The sequence below is a fragment of the Lycium barbarum genome, chromosome 9 (genome assembly GCF_019175385.1).
Source record: "Lycium barbarum isolate Lr01 chromosome 9, ASM1917538v2, whole genome shotgun sequence".
Classification (NCBI taxonomy): domain Eukaryota; kingdom Viridiplantae; phylum Streptophyta; class Magnoliopsida; order Solanales; family Solanaceae; genus Lycium; species Lycium barbarum.
In genome coordinates, this window is record NC_083345.1 from 41,142,657 (window position 1) to 41,166,161 (window position 23,505).

Genomic DNA, 23,505 nt, shown 5'->3' on the forward strand with positions numbered 1-23,505 from the left:
TACGCCATTGCATCTAGTATACCTGGAGCAGCTGTAGCCCCTGGCAGATCTGGCACTGCCGTCGGCTGAGCTGGTGTGGCTGGATCTCCCGTGGCCTCATTATGAGTCATTGGAGGCACGGGATCAACTGCTAGGACTCCGCCCCCAGCTAGTGCCACCCCTCTACCTGCGCCTGCACCTCTACCTCTATCTCTGCTTGCTGCCGCACGTGTTCTCACTATCTGCGAGAGAACGAAGGATAGTCAAATTCCAATTTGAATTATCCAGATACCAATTAGAATCAAGTAGCACGAAAGAAAGAAAGAAAAGGGAATTTTCCTAGTGTCTGGTAGCCTCTCGAAGATAAGTACAGACGTCTCCATACCGATCCGCAAGACTCTACTAGACATGTCCTTGTACGACGAGATCGATGAACCCAAAGCCTTGATACAACTTGGTCACGGACCCAACCAGCCATGCCCGACACCCACACTAACTCCTAGTAGGTGAACCAAAATGTAAGCCATCTACTCATTCAAGTCTATTTTTATGTTAACTAATTCAATCAGTTATTAACCATTCAAGCACAAGATAAATCAAAATTTAGTCATGCCATAATATAAGAAAGTAAATGTGGAAGTCCTAACTATTACAACCCCAAAATCTGAGAGTCGCCATACAAGGACTTTAATCCAAAACATGTCTAAGGAATGTATGTTGTCTAACTAAATAACCAAAAATGTCTGGAATGAAAGTGGACATCAGAAAACAAGATCTTCGGGCGGGCTAGCATGGATAGAAGCTCATCCTAAATCTGTCAGCAAACGGCCTCAACGCTAGATATGAGATCGGGTAGCAGTCTCTGGATCACAATCTGCACTGAAAAGAATGCAGCAAGGTAGTATCAGTACAAACGCTATATACAAGTAGATATCATAGGCTGACTAAGATTAGTATCATGCATACATCATAAAATCAATAAAATAGACAAGCCAGTCAACAATACATAATCAAATAACCCAACAACAAGTCAACCAAGGATAATAACAATCAAGTCACTCAACGATCAAGAGCCAAATCAACGGAAGCAAACAACGGAATAAATCTACCAATAATAACCATATACACGTTGTACACACATGCTAATTGATGTCATTGCTCAGTATTCATGACATGTAGGGGACCCATGGTGTCCATGTACCACTCGTTCCGGATTCACTCCTCGGACCCGAGCTCACAAGTAGGACTCATCCTCACCCCAGGTCAAATGAGCCTTTTCATATATATATATATCTGTATCTCTTTTTCACATTGTTTTCAATAATCGAATTATCATTTTTATCTCACTTTCACCAAGAAGATCATATTAACTTCTCACCATAACATCATCAACCTGTAAGATCCAACCCAGTGAATAGTGGCACAAAGCCAACATAATCACTCAATCAATAGCGTAGGAATTTCAAACACACACATCATGTTTGAAGACTAGACATTCTTTCTCCTATCAATTTCACAACACATACAATCAACTAATCAAAGTCTAACTTAAGTAGACCGTAACCTACCTCAAATGTAGAGCTGGAACAATGCAAATTACTCCGATTAGCCTTTTCCTTCCGTAAAGCCTCAGAACACTCAAAGTCTAGCAATTAAGATGCTAAATAAGTCATAATTACTCTAGTAACAAAATCAATTCAAAGAACACCTTTCCCTTTTTCCCCATTCCAATGGGTGAGTGATTTCTAGGTGTAAATCAGCCTAACATTGGCTTTAGCAACCACCAACTATCAATCTACAAGGCTATTTAATCAAAACATCTATTACAAGCAGTTCCCATGGTCAAGCTACCATTTTTATGGAACCCTAAGTCTCAATTCACTTAGTTCACGTCTCTAATGGTTCAATTCTTTATTAAAAAGTGACAACTCTAGCCATTAGGTGATAAACACATAATAACAATCATAACCCAATCAATTATTGAAAGCCTATTAAGTTCTAGGGTTACTGTTCCCAATTCATCATTATAGACCCATACACGGGATGATAATCATGAAGATGAAAGCGTAATGATGGAAGGATTGGTTGAGATTTACCTCTCAATGATATTCTTGGCCTAGCTTGGAATTTCTCCCTAGGTGCTTGTGAGAAACTGTTTTGGTGTTTTATGAATAAAGAATTCGGAACTAAGTATTTAAAAGCCGATATTCTGTCCCCGTCAACTGCTGCGGCGGCCTATCCATCGTTGTAGCGGACCTCACTATATCCTTCCCTCCACTGTGGCAGGCCTGGTAGCGGTCCTGTGCCATCCATAGTGGACACACCCAGACTCGGCTGACCGCGGTGGCGGTCCACCCATCGCTACAGCTGTCCCCCTGCTGCAGTACCACTGAGCCAGTAAGCTCGCTGATTTCATAGTTTTTTAATCGACCACCCAACATTTCATCTGAGGCTTCACATACACAACAAAATATGCACAATGATATAAAAATGCCATACAGACTTACCTGTGGCGTCGGAATTCCCAACAGAGTTCTAATTTCCTACGTCCCCCCCCCCCCCCCCCCCCCCCCCATGGACTCAACACAATCAAACAATAATCACAAACAAGTCAAGTTTTTAGTTCTTAGACTTATACAATTGAGTTTCTATTAGCTCGTTCTACCCTTGGGAGGTTCTATTTGGTGAGGTGATCCTGTATTTTCCATAACGGCCGGGAGGGTCGTTACATGTATAAAAATAGCATAACAGCTTTAAGATACTTTGTCAAATAGATGATACAAACAAACCATCCTCTTTTGCTTATATATGCATGCTACCTATAATTGGCCCATTCTCTTATATACACATAGTATACTTATGATATACACATGTGATGTGTATACCAAGTGTATATCATGTGTATATTCCTCTTCCTTTTCATTAACCTATACATATTCTGTGTATATCCACATTCTATGTGTTTAACTTTAGGCCTTAAGATCATTTCATTCACTTAATTAATCCTTATTCCTTAGAACAGTGTTCAAGGACAAAACTAAAGCTAATTAAAGTCTAACTTAACTCTTATACACATCAAATAAATGATTCATCAACTTCATATGCATAGCAGGAAGTGAGAACTGTTTAATGTAATCACAGAAACACAGTAGAGGGATGCAGACAAAGAGAAAAGATTCTATAACTTATGTTCATCAAAACAGGGTTGGAGCACCGAGAGGTCTGAACTAAAACAACATTAAATGAACTGAGAATGTACAAATTTATATTCCCCGAAAAAACCACAGAAATGAACCTTTGTTCTAGTCAAACGGTAGCAAGAGCACGTTAACAAAAGGATTTCATGTAAGTTGCCACTTGAAATAAAAAGGAGAAGGGACCAACTATGTATATCACCAAGTCTCACAGAAAAAAGAATGGCATAAAGTTTAACAAAATTCTTAGCAACTCCGGATTTTTAACTCCTAATAGGACACTTGTTGTCAACACTCAACAACCTTAAACTAGTCCATTTTCCTTAGAAAAGAAACCAGAATCACCTTACTGAAGTAACCAGTTTCCTCTTTTTAACCTCCTATATTCCCTTTAGACATTTAAACAAGTTAACTTTCCAACCCCTTTCTATTTCCAACCCTTTTATAAAATGGTAAGATTTGAGGTAGACCCATGCACTCTCATGACAGGAATGCCCCCCCTGGTCCATAGGTTGTGTCATGACACCCCTCACTTAGAGGGTAGGTACTATGAGTGAAGCTAGGCTTGACTCTGCCCTGCCCCCTCTTTGATGTGTCTTGAAAAGACCACCCTAGGCCAAGTGGTTCAAACTGCTTTTAAGAGTACTCACAATATCCTCAAACAACAACATCAAACCAATTTCAGCTTATCACTATTCATTTTTTAAAACACAAACTCAATATTCAGTTATTTCATTCCATAGTTCCTAAAATGGTAGGACTTTATGTAATACCACTTTTTTGGGCCCCGCGCGTAGGTACGTAGGTTTTTATTATTAAAGGGTTTTTCCAACTGAAGTGACGGTTTTGAGTAGGGATTAATTATTTTACAGAGTCGCCATTTGGAATTGAGTTTTGGTGTTCCAAGCCACCTTATGAATCCCTAATCAAAAGGAAATGCCTCATTTATTATGATCCGCGAAAACAGAAGACCGGGTAAGGAATTCTGTTGACCGAGGAGAAGGTGTTAGGCATTCCTTGAGTCCTGTGGTTCTAGCGCGGTCGCTTTATCGACTTATACCTAGCTTAAATTAATCTTTGAATATATTCTGTATTTGAGCCTTGATTTGCTCGTACTTTTATTGTTGAACATTTATTGGTCTTAAACCGGATGCGTAACCGCATTCCGAATCTTTTAAGCGTCTCAAAGTAAGATGCATAACTGCATTCTTATTCGAAGCAAAATTAATTATTAAAACGAGTTCGGCCAAGGTGCGTAACCGCATCCTTGAGTTATAAAAAAAAGTCTCGAAATAAGATGTGTAACCGCATTCTTAATCGAAACAAACGTCTTAAAACGTGCCTAAAGATCATCTAGCGTTAAAGACAATTATTTGTCTCTAAAATCCGCGACTTATTATTATTTGGTTATTATTTTTTTTTTTCGTTTTTAGTCATTTTCACTCTTCGACAACGGATTTTGAAACACGTTCGCAACCCGTCTCGCTCCCTCACAATTGTTTTTTCCAATTCTTTTCTTTTTAATAGCAACGAGATTTGAATTTATTCGCGTCTCATCTCGCTTATTTCGCACTAGTATTTAATTAGTTAGGCCTTGAAAATTAATCTAGGCCCAATCTATTTGGCTTTTTCTATTTCCTAGATTTGATAAGCAAGATGGAACAATATGATTTATTTCCAAAAAATTAGCTACACGTAGAACATAAGATAAACACACCCTATGAATATTACCATTTCTACTCTTATTATAATAAACAAAAGAACTAATACCCAACAAAACAGTTAATACAATTTTCAAGGCTAGCAAACAAATAAGCCCCAAAATCTTTTATTTTAGTCTCGTTCACGTCAAACAAAAGAAACAGTGCCCAAGTCCTTTTCATTCAAATAAAAACCAAAACCCATTTAACAGTAAAGAAGTAACATTTGCACTTAAGTCTTCCATATCATTATTTTTAACCTCATATAGCAAAATCTTATCAGAGTTAACTCAAACACTCAACAGCAGATTAAACAAAACATTAATGGAATTAATTAAGATAAACAAAAGAAATCATGGATTTAAACATCCTAAACAGTGACAATGATTTGAAAAGAGATAGCAAAGATAAGAAATAGACCTTAATAAAAATCAAACACTGTGTATTTAGCTTTCAAACCAGCATTAAGAGAGTATTGCGAAATATGTTACGGGAGTAAAAATCTGAACTTGTAACCTGAACCAACGCGCCAGCAGACCTCGACTAACTTTCTCGACCAAAGAACTGAAATACAAGAGTGTATACGGTAAAAATCGGACATATGTTAGAACCGGTAAGACCAGAGATCGAAGGAAAAGAGGGAATATCGTCATCTGGTCCGGTTCCTCCATAGCCGAATTGATCGTGGCCGTTGGTCCGAATTGATCGTGGCCGTTGGTCCGTTTGATCATAGCCGTTGGTCCGAACTGATTGTGGCCGTTGGTCCGGGAAATCGTGGCCGTTAGTCCGGGAAATCCTGGCCGTTAGTCCGTTTTGGCCCGGTCTCTATGCCACCGATGGTTCGGGGACTCTTCCCGAGGGTTCATCACCGTTGATCCGGACAGCCGTTTGCCCGTGTATCCGTTGGTCCGTTATGACCGTTGCTGAAGCGCATCAGTGGTGTCACATCATGGTCGGCTACCAACTATGCGTGTGTCAGACGGCGCCGTCAGTCTAATCCCACCAAATCCGTGCAGAGCTGTCCTTGTTGATATTATTTTATTAGCTCACATCATATGAGACTCATGGAGGTCACACTATAAATAGAGCACATCCCTCTCCTTTGTAGGGGCTGGCTCCCTGGGATCATCAACATTTTTGTACTAGAAGATATATACAAATCTCTCTCTCAATATTAGATTTTGGTCCGGAATCATTGTGTTCATCTCTATTACTTGTTCAAACAAATAATATTTATATGTTAGTAGATGTATAAATCCACAATGATCCTCTAAGCATCATCGTTTTCTTCACATCTTAACCATACGAATCTTGTATCCATCAAATATATCGAGATTCAAACACATATCCTATACCCGCGTATAAATTCAATTGATTTACCAAATTCGGGGTAAACAAAGAGCCTCTAGTTATTGAAAACGATTGATTTCAAGGCTGTTTGATGCTGCTCGTTCTCATGGTGAGTAACGACAAAGAAAAGGTGGAGCAAAGGTGGCGTTTTTAGTGGCTGTTAGTGTCGGGTGCACATGGTTAGTTAATGGAGGTTGAAGGTTTTTTTTTTTCCTTTTCAGTTGGTGTTAATGTAGGAGTTTATGGATTATTTGGTGGTTTAAATGGTTGAGCAGCAAATGAAGAAGCTGGAGAAATAGCCTGTGATAACGAATCAATGACGATGATGCTTCTCGAGTGGTTCGGCGGCTATGTTTATCTCTAGCTGCTACGGTATGAGCATTACGGCTGAGTATTTTTTTCAGGTGTGTAGAATGCGGCTGCTAGGTATATAGTGTAGGTTTCTAGATTTTTTTTAGGTGTGAATGTTATATATTTGTGGAAAACAAAACCAAACTCCAAAATAAGAGTGGGCCCGCCCCAATAACAAATTCTCCCTCAATCATGTGTTCTTTCACCTTTTTTTTCAAAATCTGTTTCTCCTTCTTTTGTCTTTTTGCGTGATGTGTGTATATATTGTAAAGTAGTGAGCAAGAAAAATTAAAGTTGGCCCTACGTATGGAATATGCTCAAGGTGTGATGGTATATGTGAGGTGTATGAAATGTGCACTGTAAAATGGAGTGGGAGAAATTAGTTTGTTGAAAAGAATCTTATGAGGTGGAACTTTTGGTTGATCCTCTTTATTATTTTTTTTTTGTTTTAATAAAAATCTAAATACACTTATAAGTATTTTAGCCACCTAATTTTAGACTAAGAAAAAATAAAACTTATACATTTAAATCCGGTTAAAAAGAAAAAAAAATGAAAATTTTCTCTTTATCTTAACTACGACTCTATTTTTGTTTTATATTTTTTATTTCCACAACAAAATCACTAAAATGAGATAAAATTCGAAAAAAAAGCAAGATTAAGCCAAAAAGAAATATTTAATGTTAAAAATCGTGTAAAACAACTCGGGGAGGGTCAAAAATCACGTGTCTACACTTTAAGCACACCAACAGTATAAAATCAAATCTTACTGGACAAAGTACAACTTTACTTTTGCTATCCAAATTTACACTATAATGCACATTAAAGTCTAAATGCAAATCAAATCTTACTAGACAAAGTATAACTTTACTTTTGCTATCCAAATTTACACTATAATGCACATTAAAGTCTAAATGCAACAGTTCAAGTTCAGAAGTAAAAATTCTCACTAATCTTTTGTTAGCTAAAATATCCTCTTCCCAAATTCAAACTAAGTCTAGCACACAATATAGATAGGTCTAAACATAAATGCATCATACATGTTCTTGGACATATTCATTTTGAAGCAAGCAGAAAAAAGCAAGCAAGTTAAGCTCTGAAACATGAATCTAGGTCCTGATGGATAACATATCTCCAAACTTAGATAATAGCAATTTTTAGTCCCTTTAATTATGGAAAAAATGTGACAGACCTTTACCCTTTGTTTTAACTTGGTTTTAAATAACATAAAGTCTCAAGAATTCCCAAAGGCATGATAAACTCTTTCTAACCAATCTTGACATCACTGTGAATCCCACATTCATGAGACCAGGGTTTAGGAGACGAGGAAACCTCAAGGTCCTGAAAGAGAAACAGGAGGGTGAGGTCCTCACCTCCCCATCCCTCTCCTTAGTCTTTCTTTCAATAAAAATAGATCAAAGGCCCCACTGGTCACTACCTCCAGTTCATGCCTAAGCTCACCTTTTACTCTTCCAAGGCAACCCCAACTCCCTACCTTATCCTCATGCCTAATGGAAATCACTAAGACCTTGTGGTCAAGGCTAGTTTGACATTGCCCTTAAATGAATTTCATCTAAACACCTTGTTGACCATATAAGTTAATATTTTTAATCAACTCAGTCTATGGTCTCAACTATGCAATACTATTTTGAATTCCCTTTTAGACATTAACACTTTGAGAAGGTTTGAACATTTTAATCATTTGAAAGTTTAAGTTTAGAATGAGCACCGACCTTTAGATTCAAACAACTCCCTTTCACTAGTTGACTAATCATTTTTAATAGTCAAGAGCACATAAGGACTCAATTATCCTTTTTAAACTCCACTAGACCTCTTTTGAAAACTCAGACATGAATTAGACATGAAAAGGGAGGGTTTGATAACATGAATGTCAGGACCCATTCAAATGCAAACAGGCCCTTCTTGGCCTTACTCAAATGCCTTAAACACATCAAAGACTCCTATAAGTATGCCTAGATTCCTTAAACCTTATTTCAGTTTAATCATGATCCTTTATTTTTATCCTAATCATAATTCGTGCTATCTAGTTGACATAGACAAAGTATACAGACTTGTGGAAAGTAGATTTGAAGACTCAAATTTGACAGTCTTGTCTAGGAAATAACAATGCTTTAAATAATTCAAGATAGATCATCACAGTACCTTAGCAAATCTATTACACTAAAATAGGCTTAGTATTGATTTAAGAAGTTACTAAATTACTGTTATGAATCATATAATCAGATTTTGTCATGTTTAAGGTTTGAGCAGCCAAACAAGAAACTCCAATCATCTTATAAAACACACAATAATCTGCTCATCCACATCTATAGAACAACCTTAACACATCATCTAATCTCATACATTCAACCCACATTAACAACCAACATTAAGGTTAAAATAGGTATCTCTCGAGAATAAGAAAGTAATCTCCATTTTTCAAAACATCTAATGAACCTTAAACATTATGTAGAACAACACATTGTCACTTAATTGAACCAAAAGTAATCCAACAACAAACTAACATCAAACATGCTACTACCACACAACAAAACTACTGAAAAATAACAACAATAAACAAGAAAGGATAAAATGTTACCTTTTAAAAGTGCAGCCATGGTAAAAATCGAATTTGAAAGCCCTTTGTGGTTCTAAAACTACACTCAGCCACACAGACTCGAAAACAAGAAAGAAAGAAAAAAAATTAGAACTCTGAAAACCTCAAACTAAGTTGAAGTCTTAAAAATTTTATACTTAAGAGGCTTGGAATTCAAAGTTTCTAGCCCCTTTTAAATTTTTCCAAATTTTCCGACCTCCCAAAAACTATTTTTGTAAGAGGGTTAGGGTTCTATTTATAAAAACCCAAAAATTGTTTCAACCTTCAAAACATCAATGTGGGACAAACAATCTTTCCCAGGAAATGAACTTACAAAGCAGATCTATGGCTTAAATGACTTATCAACAAATGAACGGCCAGATCTGAGCCTTTTTTTACTCTATCCAAACCTTTCACCCCCCCCCCCCCCCCCCCTCCAACCAATGGAAATCAAGCAAATGAACACAATACAACAAAAATCAGACAATAATAATCGATTTTGACTAAGTAATTTTAAAGAAAAACAAAAGGAAAAAATATAGGTAAAAACAACCTTTGAATTTATTCTTTGCACATAAATAACACTGCAAAAGCTATGTACTTCACACATGCACTGTGATTTTTCTATTTTCAGGATGAGAGAGAGAAGATAGAGCAGGCGGCGGGTTAGGGTTTTGCAGGAAAGAGGAAGAGAGAGAAAGGGGAAGGGGTAAGGGAGCGTTTGGTGTGAAAACAAAAATGTAAAGGGGTGTATCCCCCTTATCTGATGTGAGACTAGGAAGGTCGTGCCCATTTGGGCTGGACTCAATCCAAATCTAAAAATTAAAAGGCTAGCCTCTTTATCTAATTATCTATTTTTTCACACACACACACACACACACATATATATATATATACACACACATGAGGTATACCTATACAAGTAATATGGCCTTAATTGATTTTAATCCAACTGATGTTTTCAATTCTGGCCAAATTTGGCCTTAATTGATTTTAATCTAACTAGTTATTTCAATTATGGCCATGTTTGGCCTAATTAGCAGATTTAAAAATTAAATTGCATTAGTGACCTTAATTAATTTAATCCAATGAATTTGGTTATTTCAAGTAAAGCTATTAAGAGGCTAATTTTACAAAAATGACCCCAATTTCCTTAAACCATGAATTGGTTAAATTAATTGTGGCCATAACAAAAATAATTAAATGATTTAAATAACATTTATAGATAATTATGAATAATTTTGAAAATTACACAATTATGCAAAAAATTAAAGATTGAAGGGTGAAATGGTTAATCATTTAAATTACTCAAACTCCTTGGATTGAAGGGAATAAAGTATTTTGCTAATTTCGATTTTTAACAATTTAAAAAATTAAATAAGTGATTATTATTTTAAAACAAAAATTCCATTTTCTTTGATTAAATATAACAAGCATCTCATAAATGTCATAAAAGTACCAACTACTTCCTAAATAAACTTGTGATGTCATGAAAAACCTCTCAATTTAAAGGAGTGAAATATTGATCTGAACAACTTATAGAAATTATTTCAGCCCTTGAAGGTGCATAAGTCATTTTATTTATTTTCCAAAGATTCTAGGTGATTAAAAATAATTACAGGAGGTAAAAAATTAGGTGTCAACATGGAGCTTAGTTACTCATGATATTTATAATCACACAAAACATTGTAATTGTAATTGTTATTGAAACTTACAACGAGAATTTAGGATGAACGATAATAGAATAGTCTTGAAACCCTTGAAAAGTGCTAAGAACTCAAAGTGCTCAATACAAGTCTTAACCCTCAAGATGATGTAAAAATAAAACCCTACCATGTATTTATACAAGTCTCAAAACTCGAAATTAATAAGGACAAAACAGTCTAGGCGGCATGTAATTTGACGTATTGTCATTGTGACTCGACGGTATCGTCGAATGTCGATGATGTTCCTCATAGACTCTGACAGAGAATCAGGCTTCAGTTCTTCTTATTGACGATGCAACTCGATGGACCGTCGAGCATGTTGATGATCCGTCCTTTCTCCCGTACTGTACTCTTTTTATGAGTGCAGAGTTCATTGTTGGGGAGGCTTCCACACCTAGCGACTGTTCTTGAGGCAACGTTCCTAGAGTTCTGAGGGTGAGCTACTGATGATCCATGTAGCTCGAGATTCTATCTCTATTATTGTCCCAATTTTATTTCGAGTCAATATGTATTCAGATGATGTATTAACTATTTAGACTAGTAGCAGTTGTACTGATCAGACCATGATTTGGAATTTTTTTATCTTCCGCACTTGATATTTACATATTGTGTTAGACTTATAGTATTATTCTTAGGTTTTTCATTCTTTTATTCATGATTTACTTACTGATGATTGGATGCATAAGGGATGGGTTCGCCTACTAAGGCGGGAAATAGTAGGTACCAGCACGTTCCCGAGTTGGGGCGTGATAGTTCTATTCTCAAGATCCCGACTTCAAGAAGATTTGTGAGGAGTGGACTCAAGGGTGGAGAGTTGACCGGTTCCAATTTGTAGATGGGAATTTTTTCAAAGGTGGTAGAGTGTGTGCTCCTATGAGTTCATGGAGAGAACTATTTGTCAAAGAGGCTCATAATGTGTAACAATTCTTTCCCACATTTTTTCTATTCCCGAGCATTGATTAGCTCACTTTTGACCTGAGGGGATCGTTGACACGCTTCTCGAGGTGTCTAAATCGGATTCCAGCAACTTTTTATGAAATATGGACTTTAAGTGAAAAAGAGTTGACCCAAAGTTGACTTTTGGGTAAACAAACCTTTTTCAGAATTTCGTCGATTCCGAGAGGTTCGGGTGGTCGTTTATAACTTGTATGTATATCTGGTTCAGTTTCCAATGTACTCAGATGCATTTCGAGACTTGGATCGGGAAATTGGAGATGAGGTATCGGGATTGACTCGATCAATGAGATCTCCGTTGGAAATTCCGAGGCCACGGGTGCGTTCGTAGCGTATTTTTATATAGATCTGTCTATGTGGTTTGGGAACAGATGGCCTCAGGAGTGGTTCGGGATTTCGATCGAGACTTAGAAAAACCTTGTGGGATTTCTAGCACCTGGTGTCCACATTGGCGGCACCAGTACCATCCCAGCGGTACCGCCGTTGCGGTGTAGTGACCGCTGGGGTAGCCAAGCATAAGTTGGCCAGACCATCAGGGCGGTCTGGTGGGCGCTGTTGCGGCGCCGCTGTTGCAAAGTGTGTTTTAAGTATAGTCTATCATTTATTCCCAGTTCGATATTTAAGCTCTTGGGGTCTGTTCTTGGAGATTTTTAGTGAAGATTTTTAGTAGTAAGTTCCCCTAATCCTTTTACTATTCCATTAATCCTAATCATCATAGATTCCTCGTTCCCTTAATAATCCCTTAGTAATGGAAGATAAAAGTGGAAATAATGAATGTTCTATCTAGGCTTATTAATGGTGAAATTGATGGGGTTTATGCTAGATTTTGATGAATCTAAGGTTGTTAATCTTATATCTTCCATTATTAGAGTTGAATTCTTGAATCAAAGAGTTAGGGTTTATAACCAAAATTGGGGGTTTTGCTCCAAACTCGAAATTAGGGGATTCCATGAGTTAAATTAGTAATTAGTTGCTGGGTTATGATCACCTAGTGCTTAATTTGATATTTTGCTTCCGAATTTTCCATTTTGACCTTGTGGGTCCCGTTTCACCAAATTCTAGGGTTAGATTTGACCTAAATTGAAAGATAGCAATATTAGTATCGTTCTTCATGATTTCTAATCTAGATTTTGAATATGCCTAGACTACTTTGGTTCTGAGGCTCAGCAAAAAGGCAAGGCAAAAGAGTGAGTTGTCGGTGTTTGTTGTTCGGTCATGAAGGTAGGTTATGGCTTACCCTTGGTGAGACTTCGTATAGCGAAGCATAGATTTAGATTATATCATTGGAGAAAACATGTAAACCTTTGGGTATGAAGTTGGGTTGGATATCGTCTTAGGTTGGGCCCTGTTGCGTGATAGGGGCTAGCCACCCCGTTGTGTTATGATTGATTGTTCAATTGTGCTGGCTTGAAGCCACATGTTGTTGGTAGATATTGGAATCTATTTTTCTATCTTGATTATGATATTATTGGCGTACCCGCTGTTGGTACTTGTGATATTGATATATTGTTGGCCTGCCATTGTTGGTACTTAGATATTGAGCATGATTATTGATTTGATACATGCATTGCACGTACTCTCGTTCTTCATGATATACATTTGAGACATTGTTGGTACTTGATGAAACATTATGATGAGCTTGGCTTGGTTTTTAAATGAGAGTGATGTGAGAGTCTGATATCCGATGTTAGTTCTAGAATCGTGGATTGAGTGAGTGCATGGACTCTGCGGGTCCCCCAGAATGGTGCCGGTGAGAACCCCCCGTGGGCAAAGATTCGAGGTCTCATCTTTCTATTGGGAAAAGATCCGGACGAGTGGCACTTTGACTTAGCCAATCACTTTGGGTTGTGCTACCAAGATGTCGATATTTCCGTTCAGAGTACATGTGTACCAAGCATTTGCATGACATTGCATTGCATCTATACATTATTGCATTGCATTGCATTCATGGGTTCTTTTGAGATGCTTTGGTGTTGTACTTGTGATATGGGACTCGGATTTGATATATTAAGATTTGGCCAATTTGGGATTAGATGCTCTACTTGGGCGATGACATATACTTGGCTTCGATTATGTTTGATTTGTACTCATGGGTTTATCTATCTATCTTGCTTTATTATCTGAATGGTGTCAGCTATGCTTAGTCAGCCGATGAGCCTACCAGTACCGTTGTATTGTACTGACCTGCACTCGTTGCATTCCTTTATGAATGCAGAGTATCAGGTTTGGTCTGCTTCCATCTCTCGTGGCTGATTGTTGTCTTCAGCATTGTTGCGAGTTTCCAGGGTGAGAACGGACGTTCGCTGCCTTGAAGACTCTTCCCATTTTATGTCTTATTTTTGCTATACTGAGACATAGACGGATTTATGTATTATTATTCCAGACTTGTATATTTTCATTAGAAGGTCTTGTATGACTTACACTAGACCCTAGGGGTATTTCTTATCCCACACTATCCTATTATATAATATTGTGAGACTAACGTATTACTTATTCTTTTCTTCTTGCTCGATTATTTATTCCTGTCTTTACTTATCGTTGGGTTGAGGGTTCGCTTATCGAGGTGAGAATGGTAAGTGCCGACATGACTTATGTTAAATTGGGTCGTGATAAGTTGGTATCAGAGCCCTAGGTTACCCGGTTTATAATACAAGAGCGTGTCTAGTAGAGTCTCGTGGATCAGTACGATGAGCTCTGTACTTATCTGCGAGAGGCTATAAGACATTTAGAAAATCTCACTTTCTTCCATTCTTTCGTGCTACTTTATTCTAATTGGTATCTGACTCTTATCTCTTCTCTCACAGATGGTGAGGACTAGCGTTACTATGGCCCGAGGTCAGGTGCCAGAGCCCGCAGCTATGGCTGGCACCCAATGGCGAGCGACAGCCAGAGGGCACAGCAGAGTGAGAGGCCGTGGGGTTGCCCCAGCCAGGGGCAAGGCTCCTGCAGTAGGACAACAGCAAGAGAGGTCTCCATTTTCCGAGCCTAAGTATTAGCCGGATGGAGGCCAGGCCACAGAGGATGGAGTGGCCTTAGCATGGACACAGCCTGAGGTTACTTCTGATCAGGCCATACATGATATGATGGCCAGGGTTTTACTTCATCTTGATTCCCAAAAGGCGGTAATTGGTGTTACTACTCCTGACAGGGGTTCACAGACTAGAATTGGGGAGCAGACCCCTGAGTAGGGACCTACGCGGGTGGTACATCCCGCTGCTGGTGATGATCATAGGGCCATGGAGGGTGCTGTTATGACTGTGTCTGATTAAGACCTTGTTGGGAGATTCAGGAAGTTAGAGCCGCCGAGGTTTTCTGGTATTTCTTTTGAGGATGCTTATGAGTTCATTCTAGATATGCACGAGTTGCTACACCGGATAGGGATCATGGACACCCACGAGGTTAATTATGTGTCCTACTTGTTTCGTGGCGATGCGAAGCCGTGGTGAAGGTATTTTGTGGCTTGTGGACCTGAGGGTTCCCCTTCCTTGACGTAGACTCAGTTCTACCGAGCCTTCCTTGAGAAGTATGTGCCCTGGTCCTTCAGAGTGGCGGGTAGGGAGGAGTTTTTACATCTTGAGCAGAGGGGCATGTCTTCGGAGTCCTATGTGACCCGCTTTATATATCTGGCCCATTTTTCTACTCCTTTGATCCCTACTGAGGCCGATAGGATCCGGCGTTTTGTTGGGGGATTAGTGGGCTCTCTATAGATTCCTTGTCTTCAAATGGAGTCTATGGGGGTTTCTTTCTAGTCCATTATTGAGCATGCTTCTATGGTTGAGGGGATAAGGCCCGTGCATTTAGTGGTGGTGACAATAGAGCACGTCGGTCTAGTAGTTTTGGTGATTTTGGTTCGAGGGGTGCTGGTCAGTTTTCAAGGCCGTATCATCCATATTCCGGCTGTCTTGTGTATTCAGCTTTACAAGCTTTCCCCAGTGAGCCACCCAAACAGAGAGCTCCTGAGAGTTCATTTTCCAGACCAGTAGACAGGTTTGCTTCATCCGGGTCGTCAACTTCAGTGTATCAGCCTTCGTCTCCTTTTACCTGTTATTCTTGTGGAGTGGTCGAGCATGTTTCTAGGAGATGTCACCGACCCAGATGGGATTATCAGCCGCCGAGGACTCCGACATCATCTGGTGGTCGAGGTAGTGTTTCTCAGTGGGACGATGCTCAGTCAGGTCGTGGTGGTTCTCATGGTTCTAGAGGTGGATCCCAGTTAGCTAGAGGTGGTTCCTAGGGTGCGAGAGGGGGATCTCAAACTGGGTGATTTCATTTGTTTCTCCACTTCATGTCAAGATCATTAGCATCATAATAGCATCATATCATTATCATGGAACATACCTCGTCTCTATCTCTTGGGAAGCTGTTAATACTCTTTAGCTTTCATCTTTCGGAATGTAAGAAGATCATGGAAATTACCGGAAAGAAATCACCGTGTATATAAGAATCATGCCTTTGGAAAAGAAGGGACTAGCCTCACATACCTTTGTATCTCTTCAACTCTATCGTCTAGTTGCGTGCCTCTCAAGCTTGCGATTCTACCTTCAAGGGAATTCGTACTAAGGTTAGATAATTGGAGACATACTTAAGATTAAGCTAGAGTGACTAAGAGCTAACGAAAATTGGGCAATACCCCCATTGTTTCAACCACTTTCTCCAACTGTAACAATTTCCAACCATCAACAACAACACCCACAATATCCTAATCAATAACCTCTTTGAGCTAAGAATTATTCAATTCTCACAATTCCCCTTCAAGGGTATCCACAACCATAATTATAATGCAATATCATATTTATTCCTCACATAACGTTTCCTCAACGACATTAGCATCATTTGTAACGAGATTATATTCATCTCATACTAAGGATCATGATTCACATTAACTTACTACCCAACGTACCATTATTTCCACATTTAAGCTCATATTCCACTTGCTTCCATAATCCAAGCCTTTTAACTATTCAATATTATCAATAACATGAAATAAACATAAAACTCACCTTAATCACTTAGGAACAAACCTTGAGTCAATCTACTCCATTAGAATGAAATCCCCCACTTGAATACCTAAGAAATTCTTACTCTTCACAAACCCCAATAGGCTTCCTAGTAGATGAATCTCTTAATCTTTGCTTTTGATCTTGGTTTCTTGGTATAGATTTGTTGTAGAAATAGAGGGAGGATTTTTAGAGATTTCTAGAGAGATGTAGGATCTGTTTTTAGGAAAATAATGGATAAAAACATGGGATCTTATATTTATAATGAGGGCTGGAAAATTCCAGATCTGTGGGTCGACGAGCAAGGTCGATGGTCATTGATGTGTCGACGGTCCGTCGACATGCCCCGTCGAACTGCCGCCTGATATGCCTGATTGTAGAACCCTATCGACAGTGCCAGATGACGGCACGTCTACTTGTTGACGATCGTCCTATGGGCCGTCGACACTGACTAGTATGCATACTTATACTCCTATACACATATAAGGTAAAATATCTCATGTCCAAAACTCTAGTTCGGATTACCGAACCGAAGGTACATACCGGCAATAAGCCAAAATCTCCTTTCAACAAAATCGAAGGTGTAACATTCTTCCCCCCTTAAAAACATTCGTCCCCGAATGTTAAATTCTTGAGGTTCTACAAATTTTTCGCCAGAGTTTCCCCTGGAATATGGCACTACCATCTTGTCGTAACAACTCACAATAACAGCGCCTCATAGGGCTACAATGCAATGGTAAGAAAATAGGGCCACATGCGACCAAAAGCATTAAAACAAGCATTACATATCTTACGATAATGGCGTCTCATCTTGAACTTCTTCCATGGGTAGAAACAGTTGCGGATATTTGGACTTCATCTTTTCTTCTACTTCCCAAGTCATTTCCTCTTGGTTATTGTTTCTCTACAAGACCTTAACCGAGGCTACCTTTTTATTTCTAAGCTTCCGTATTTGCCTATCTAATATGGCTATAGGCACCTCTTCATAAGCCAACTTTTCTGTAACTTGAATATCATTAACTGGCATGATTCTAGCTGGATCTCCAACACATTTGTGAAGCATTGACACATGAAAGATTGGGTGGACTGATTCAAGCTTTGGAGGTAAATCTAGTTCATAAGATACTTGGCCCACCTTATGTACAGTTTTATAAGGCCCAATATACGGGGACTAAGTTTTCCCTTCTTGCCAAATCTCATCACACCTTTCATCGGTGACACTTTTAGAAATACCCAATCATTAACTTGAAATTTCAAGTCTCGCCGACGGTTGTCCGCATAAGATTTCGGGCGACTTTGGGTTGTCAATAATCGATCTCGAATAACCTTAATATTTTCCAACACTTGTTGAATCATCTCCGGACCTATTAGTTGTACCTCTCCTATTTCAAACTACCCAATTGGGGATCGACATATTTTTTTCCATAGAGAGCTTCATATGGGGCCATCTGGATACTAGAATGATAGCTGTTGTTGTATGCAAACTCAATGAGAGGTAAGTGGTCATCCAACTACCACCGAAATCTAGCACACATGCCCGTAACATATCTTCCAAAGTTTGAATAGTGCGTTCGGCTTGCCCATCAGTTTGGGGATGAAACGTTGTGCTAACCCTTACTTAAGTGCCCAAACCTTCTTGGAAAGACTTCCAGAATTTAGCTATAAATTGTGCTCCTCTATTTTTGATAATAGATATCGGGACACCATGAAGTCGCACAATCTTTTAAGATACAACCTTGCATAATCTTCTGCCAAATATGTGGTTCTGACCAGAAGGAAATGAGCTGATTTCGTGAGTCTGTCAATAATCACCCATATGGAGTCATTTTTTTGCCGAGAACGAGGCAAGCCTACAACGAAATCCATGTTAATCACTTCCCATTTCCAGGTTGGAATTTCCATGGCTTGTAACAATCCTCCTGGCTTTTGATGCTCAATTTTCACTTGTTGGCTATTTGGACATTGAGCTACAAATTCTGCTACGTCCTTCTTCATTCCATCCCACCAATATATTTGCTTAAGATCGTGATACATCTTTGTTTCCCCTGGGTGAATAGAATATCGGGAATAATGAGCTTCTTCCAAAATCTGACGACGTAGTCCTGCAACGTTTGGAACACATAACCTGTGTCGGTACTTAAGAACTCCATCTGTAGAAACTTCAAATGGCGATTTCTCTTTCTCAGGAAATGTATCCCTATAGTGGTTCAACTAGGGATCTTCACATTGGCGCTCTTTCACCTCTATATCTAAGGACGAAATAGCTGGGTTGTGAATACCAATTCCTGCATTGCCTGCACCAATTAGACGAACTCCGAGGTTGGCTAGCTGGTGGAGCTCACGAATTAACTCTTTCTTCTCCAAAGGGACCTCACATAGACTTCCCATTGATTTGCTGCTAAGTGCATCAGTTACCACATTCGCCTTCCCAGGATGATATAAAATACTCACATCATAATCCTTTAATAATTCTAGCCACCGCCTCTGTCGTAGGTTTAACTCCTTCTGCTTGAAAATATATTTAAGACTCTTGTGATTTGTATAAATATCAACATGTACGCCGTACAAGTAATGTCTCCACATTTTCAGCGCATGAATAATCGCGGCCAATTCAAGATCATGGGTCGGATAGTTCTTTCCATGTTTCTGCAAATGTTGGGAAGCATAGGCAATGACTTTACCGTGTTGCATCAACACGCAGCCTAATCCAACATCAGAGGTATCACAATACACAACATAACCATCGGGTCCTTCTAGGAGTGTCAGGACTGGGGTTAAAGTTAATCTATCCTTCAATTCCTGGAAACTGCGTTCACAAGCATCGGTCCACTGGAATTTTGTCGATTTCTGCGTTAGCTTCGTTAATGGTGCTGAAATGGAAGACAAATCCTTCCACGAACCTCCTATAATAGTCTGCTAATCCCAAGAAGCTACGGACTTCTGTTGGCGTTGTAGGCCTTGGCCAAGTTTTCACAGCCTCAATTTTCTGAGTATCGACCCGAATACCATCAACTGAAATGATATGGCCCAGAAAAGCTACAGAAGTCTACCAAAACTCACATTTTGAAAATTTAGCAGAATGTCGTCGATAAACACGATCACAAATAAATTTAAGAAGGGTCTGAACACATGATTCATCAAATTCATAAAAAATTCCGGAGCATTAGTCAACCCAAACGACATCACCCGAAATTCATAGTGGTCATATCTCGTTCTGAAAGCCTTTTTGGGAATATCTTCTTCTCTAACTCTCACTTGGTGATACCCCGATCTTAGATCAATTTTAGAAAACCATTTAGCACCCTGTAACTGATCAAATAAATCATCGATCTTGGAAGCAGATATTTATTCTTTATCGTCACCTTATTCAGCTACCTATAATCAATGCATATCCGTAGGGAACCATCTTTCTTCCTCACAAAGAGGACGGGTGCTCCCCAAGGTGATGAACTGGGCCTGATAAATCCTTTCTCAAGAAAATATTTTAGTTGTGCCTTTAGCTCTTTCAATTCTGTAGGAGCCATTCGGTAAGGAGGAATAAATATAGGCTTGGTGCCCGGAAATACATCGATAGCAAAATCAATCTCTCTTTTCGGAGGAAGGCCTGGAACTTCATCTAGAAATACATCCGGAAATTCATTTACTATCGGGACGGATTGAAAAGTCGGCGGCTTTGCTTCGGTGTCACGAACTCGGATTAAGTGATAAATATATCCTTTAGCTATCATCTTCCTTGTCTTAAGGTAGGAAATAAACCTACCCCTAGGAGACGCTGTATTACCTTTCCATTCAAGCACGGGTTCTCCTGGGAATTGGAATCGGACTATCTTTGTTCTATAATCCACATTAGCATAGCAAGAGGCCAACAAATCTATGTCCATAATCACATCAAAATCTAACATTTCTAGTTCAATCAAATCAGTTGTAGTCTGGCGATCACATACCACAAGCACACAATTTTTATACACTTGCCTTGCTATTACGGGATCACCAACCGGAGTAGATACTTCGAAAGGTTTAATTGGCTCAGGTTTCACCCCAATACGGTCATCAATATAAGGAGTAATATAAGACAACGTGGAACCCGAATCAATCAATGCATAAACGTCATGAGAGAATATAGGTAGTATACATGTAACCACATCCGGGGAGGACTCAAGATCCTGGAGTCCGGCTAAAGCATAAATACGGGGCTGGGTACCACCTGAACTGGATGCTCCCCCTCTGCCCCTACCACAACTTACTGGAATCTGGGGAGTCTGCCCTACGTGGCGCACAGATGAAGAAGAATCGGCTACTAATCCGGTGGGCTGAACCCCACCTCTACCGTGCCTCGAAGGACAATCACGCATCACGTGCCCAGTCTGTCCACAAGCATCTGAACCTTGGCGACACGGCCCCGAATGTAACTTTCTGCACTGACTGCATCGTGGAACCGGTTGTCTCTTCTGGCTATAATAACCTCCGAACTAGGAACCTGAGACTCTCGAACGCTGACCCAGAACAGAATAAACGGGGTGATCAAATCTCCTGCCCGCGAATCGAGGAGGGTCACTAGTCGCTGACTGACCTGAATACCTGGAATACTGTTGCTGACCCCCTCTGTACTCATCGCTAGCAGATCTGGCCCTCTTGCTCTGTCTTCTATCAATATCGTGCTCACCCCTCTGCGGCTGTTGCTGCTCTTCTAAATTCTGAGCATAGGCCTGAATACGGGAAATGTCCATTCCCTCCTGGAGTGAAGCTATCAAACAATCTTTGAACAAATATGGCCTTAAGCCACTCACAAAGTTGTGTACTCTATCTGCCATATCGACTACCATAGTGGGAGCATACCGGGCCAAAGAATTAAAACATAGGCTATACTCCTGAGCACTCATATTCTTTTGCTTTAGATTCAGAAACCTATCAGCTCGGGCCCTTCGAACCTCAGGCGGCAAATAGACGAAGAAAGGCATCCACAAATTCCTGCCAAACCGGGGAGGTGCACTTTCCTTCCATGAAGATATCTAGTTATTATACCAAAGAACCACCACATCCCGGAGTCTATAATATGCCAACTCCACAGATTCAGTATCGGAGGCATGGATGATTCTCAACGTTCTCAGCATCTTATCAATAAAACCTTGTGGGTCTTCATCCAACTTTGACCTGAAAAATTCTGGGGCATTTAAACTCATAAAGTCACGGGCTTTAGCACTAATCGCACTATCACCTGGACCCGTACTCTACCGCTGAGCCTGAGCGGAAACTAGCTGTGTGAATAGCTGAATAGCTTCAGTCATTTTTTGACTCGAAGCACCCGGTGGAGGAACTGGAGGCATAGGAGCTGGAGCTGAAGCCCCTTCTTGTTCTTCTAGAATAGGCGGAGTGTGAGAGGTGTTGGATGGATCCTCATTATGAGATTCACCTTCTTTTATATTTGTTGGTGGCTCCCTTTGCATCCGCCTTTCTGTCATAGCCTTTCCCTTCTGGCCGGCTGTAGCTTTTCTCTTTACCGGCATCGCTGAAATCATAACGTACCGTTAGGGAAGAGGAAATCTTATAACATGGCTCTGTGGCACGATCTAATAAGAAGAAGAATGGTCATTTTTCCTAAATGCCCCGTAGCCTCTCGTTTATAAGTGTGGCGCGCTTCACACCCATAAACAAGACTCTACTAGACACGGCTCGTAAACACTCCCTGGGACAAAACTGCACTGATACCACTTTTGTCACGATCCGACTAGCGGCCCATGATGGGTAACCGGAGCTGACTACCGCGCACCACTTATTATGCTAATCATCATACCCAACCTGAACATACATAATCTCGAAGGTGACATATACATATATATATACATAAGCCCTCATGGCTACAAAAATGATAAACAAAATATACGCTGATATATTCATAAGACATCAATTACCCACGCATCCGTATCTACGAGCCTCTACTAGAGTGCTGTGACATAAGGACGGGACAGGATCCCGTCATACCCAAATATATATACACAAAATAATATGACCATAAGTAGCACCTCTGGAATAGTGGAGTGCTCCTGTGAATCCGCTGGTAAGATAAGCTCCTATGGGTCTGCACCGTCTCCCTATCTACCTGTGGGCGTGAACACAGCGTCTAAAAAGAAAAGGACGTCAGTACGGAAAATTTACCGAGTATGTAGGGCATGAACAATACCAACATAATAAAGAAATGATGAAACATAAAGCGAAGATATAACCTGCTTAGCTTTTAATGGAAAATACATGTTATTTATATCAAATATACCATCATCGTTAACCCGCATCCGGGTAACTATCACACGCCGCCCACTAGTGGTGTCATGTACGACCATCTAGGCACGGTGTTATCTCAAGCCTCGCGTCGTAGCGGTGTCATGTCCGGCCATTTAGGCACGGTGTAATCATAAGCCGCTCGCCTTAGCGGTGTCATGTCCGGCCATCTAGGCATGGTGTAATCTCGTCATCATGTACTTATCATAAAGTATACATTAGAAATGAATTAAAAGCTACAAATTTATTGGGGTGACGTAATGTCGTGAACCCCCGATTCCATTATGGAGTAGTCATGATCATCACGCCTCACTTTAAAGGAACTAGCATTATAAGGTGAGGGTATTAACAATGAATAGCATCAAGGATTCATGTCAAGATCATTAGCATCATATCATTATCATGGA

At 39.7% G+C, this 23,505-nt stretch overlaps 1 long non-coding RNA gene across 1 annotated transcript; it reads right to left on the reverse strand.

The window, feature by feature from the left end:
- Positions 1–571: 571 nt before the first annotated feature.
- Positions 572–9,712, reverse strand: LOC132611420 (uncharacterized). The gene is made up of 2 exons (XR_009571631.1): positions 9,172–9,712; positions 572–858 (listed from the first exon to the last, which is right to left on the reverse strand). It is a non-coding gene; the product is annotated as an uncharacterized LOC132611420 (long non-coding RNA).
- Between the last annotated feature and the right edge of the window lie 13,793 nt (positions 9,713–23,505).